Source organism: Taudactylus pleione, unplaced genomic scaffold (genome assembly GCF_031769625.1).
Source record: "Taudactylus pleione unplaced genomic scaffold, aTauple2 ptg000423l, whole genome shotgun sequence".
NCBI classification, from domain to species: Eukaryota; Metazoa; Chordata; class Amphibia; order Anura; family Myobatrachidae; genus Taudactylus; species Taudactylus pleione.
This window is the reverse complement of record NW_028284825.1, coordinates 604,268-607,662: the sequence shown is the minus strand read 5'-3', so window position 1 is coordinate 607,662 and position 3,395 is coordinate 604,268. Positions and strand designations below refer to the sequence as shown.

Genomic DNA, 3,395 nt, shown 5'->3' with positions numbered 1-3,395 from the left:
CATAATAACTTATCATAATTCATCAATGCGGCAACATGATCAAACCCATTAGACATATGAAAAATTGTATATGATTTTTTAGTAGTTTTTTTCATAATAGAGGGAATTGATAAAAAGTTCAAATAGATAGTTCTTCGTATAAGGACTCCAACATTTTTAACATATTTGTAATCCTCATTACAGTTTTGCAAGTACACTTATGTGTGTCACATATTATTTGCTGGCTCAGTGTTCAAGGATTCTTTCAGTTCCATATGTTCTTTGGACTTCAATCTTCATTGCTCATGTTCCCATCAGGAAATTGTCACCTACTGGAATCTCTGCAGCACCTGGTATTCCCAGGAGGTCTCCCATCCCAGTACTAACCAGGCCCACGGGTGCTTAGCTTCCAAGATCAGATGGTATTGGGCATACATCCAGTGGTATGGCTGCAATGAAGAAAGGTGACAATCTCTCGTCAATCTACCATACCTGATCTTCTCAATTAGGTCACCCTCCAAGGTACTGATCAGGCCCTCAACCATTACCAATATTGGATCAACTGTGTGGTATATTGGTAGATGGAAAATTACCACTACAAGAATGGAGCAATCTCATAGTATTCATTGAATCCCTTTGGTGTCAAAGTGTCCAGTTCAAATAACCAGTACATTTCGCGCCTTGAAAGAAGGTTTCCAAGGTCTCCTCCTCTTTCCCCTAATTTGACATGTTCAATGGCCTTGAATGTTATATCTTCCGGATTGGAATTATGTACTAGGGAAAAATGCTTGTAGACCGCATGTCCTTCTATTTTATTACGTATGTTGCGGGTATGTTCCTGGATCCTTATTTCCAATAGTCTTTTAGTTTTGCCCACGTATTTGAGGCCACAGGTGCATTCCAGTAAGTAAATAACCAAAGTGGAGTTACAGTTCATAAAGTCTTTTATTTTGAACTCCTTTGACCCCTCTGAGTTTGTAAAAGTTTTTCTTTTAGGGTGAACAAACCTACAAATATTGCAATGGCTGCACTTATAGCTACCATTGAATTTAAGCATGTTAGATGTCACTGTAGTTTTCTTTTCTGGCAACATGCTTGGTGCTATTAGATCTTTTACATTTTTGGAATTCCTATAAACAATTTGTGGTTTTGGTGGTAGGATGTTTTGTAATACTGGGTCCATTAAAAGAATGTTCCAATTCTTATTGAATGCTTTTCTAATTTGACCCTCATGACCATTAAATGAAGTAACGAAAGGTATTTTCTCTGGTTTACCTGATACTTCCACCTTGTATTTAAGGAGTTCTGGTCTGTTCAACGATTTAGTTTTTTGAAGTGCAGTAGCAAAGAATCGTCTCTGGGTATTCCTTTTCTCTGAATCTTCCTGTATATATTTCAAGTTGTTCCTCACACGTCTTATTGTCACTACAATTACATCTTATTCTGTGGAATTGAGAGTAAGGAATATTCCTCTTCCATTTATCAAAATGGCAACTCTTAAAATGCAGGTAGCTATTAGCATCCACGGTTTTAATAAAGTTCTTAGTACACATGCCACCAATGATAGTACCAAATCCAAAAATTCTATTTTAGTAGTGTTAAAATTAGACGTGAATTTAAGATTCATGTTGTTGTTTGAAATATGAATTAAAAATTGGTTAAAACTTGCCTCTATGCCTTCCCAAATAATCAATATATCGTCAATATATCTTTTATACAAAAATAGGTTCGTCCTAAATGGGTTGTTGGTATAAATGTAACAATTCTCCCAACATCCCATAAACAAATTTGCAAAGCTTGGTGCAAAAGTGGTGCCCATAGCCGTGCCGCATATTTGACGATAAATTTGATTTAAAAACTTAAAATAATTGTGGTTAAGTATAAAACACATAAGATCACATAAGAATTCTCTTTGTAAAACATCCATAGTACCATCCAACTCAAGGAATCCCTTGCTGCATTTATACCTTTTGTGTGCTCTATACATGTGTAGAGGGATTGCACATCTATGGTTGATCAGTTATAACTCTGTTTCCACTGGACTCCCTCTAGACACTGCAACATATTCGTGGTATCTTTAAGGTAAGATTCTAATTTGATTACATATTTTTGAAGAAAAAGGTCCACAAATTTAGATAAATTAGAAGTCAGTGAATCAATACCCGCTATAATAGGCCTGCCCGGGGGTTCTGTTAGCGATTTATGTATCTTGGGCAAAAAATAAAATATAGGGATTCGAGGGTTAGTATTCATCAGAAATTGGAATTCCTCTTTGTTGATGATGTTGTTATGCAGACCATGTACCAAAATGGTCCTTAATTCATCTATGTAATTGTTAACTGGATCATTATCCAGCTTCTCGTATGAATTCACATCATCCAATAGTCTATGGGCTTCTTTGAGATAATAATCATAGTCCATAATGACTAACCCTCCCCCTTTGTCAGCCGGTTTTATCACTAAATCTCTGTTCTCTTTGAGATTCTTCAAGGCTTCTTTTTCCCTATTATTTAAATTCTGTTTCTTAATCTTGCTTATTTCATTTTCACATAAATCCTTTTTAACCATGTCGTAAAACACGCTTATATAATTTCCTTTGGACTCTAAAGGGTAGTAAGTAGATTTCCCTTTTAGTCTGGATTTTGAAAGGGATTCGTTATAATTTCTCATAGGTGCCGATTCCTTCCTTAAAAAATGTCTTTTCAAAGTTAGGTTACGTACATATTTGTTTAAATCACTGAAGGTGTCAAACTTGTTCATATTACTAGTGGGAGCAAAGTTCAAACCTTTACTGAGCAAAGAGATCTCTGATTTACTTAGATTGTGTTTAGATAAGTTAAAAATGCCTTTCTTAAGAGGGTCCACTAAAGGTGTCGCCTTTTTGTATTTCTTCCTCCTGCCTCCCCGTATTCCTCTTCTCCGTACATTCTTTTTAAGGGGGAGGCTGTCCTTATAGTTTCCCTGAAAGTGGTTTTTTTGTTGCTCGTTAAAAGATCCTGTCCTGGGGATAAAAAATCACTGTCGCTGTTGGAATCTAAACATTGTAGAGTAGTAAATCTATTTTTCATGTGACTTGTTCTGGGTCTGGAGGTGAGTTAATTTGCCTGTTCTCTCCTACGATCAAATCTTCTTCTAGGGACTGTAGTCCAACTTTGTCCTTCATCTACTTGCAATTTTCTAGTTGCCCTTTCTTGTCCATAAAATCTACTCCAATTCTTAATTCTATTCTGCTCATAGTCTTTTTTGTCTCTGATGAATTTTCTTTCCTTGCTCTGCATGACCATTTCTTCCACCTTTTCCACTTTTTTAGTTAAAACTTTTTCATTAATCTTGTATTCCTCTTTTTCTTTAGATTCTTCCATTACCACTTCCATATTTGAAATATCTTTTTCCAAATTGGACAATACAATCTTTTT

The 3,395-nt window shown here is 35.6% G+C and overlaps 1 pseudogene; it reads right to left on the bottom strand.

Annotated features, from left to right (window-relative positions):
* Positions 1-317: 317 nt before the first annotated feature.
* LOC148506132 (5S ribosomal RNA) lies at positions 318-436 on the bottom strand (annotated as a pseudogene).
* Between the last annotated feature and the right edge of the window lie 2,959 nt (positions 437-3,395).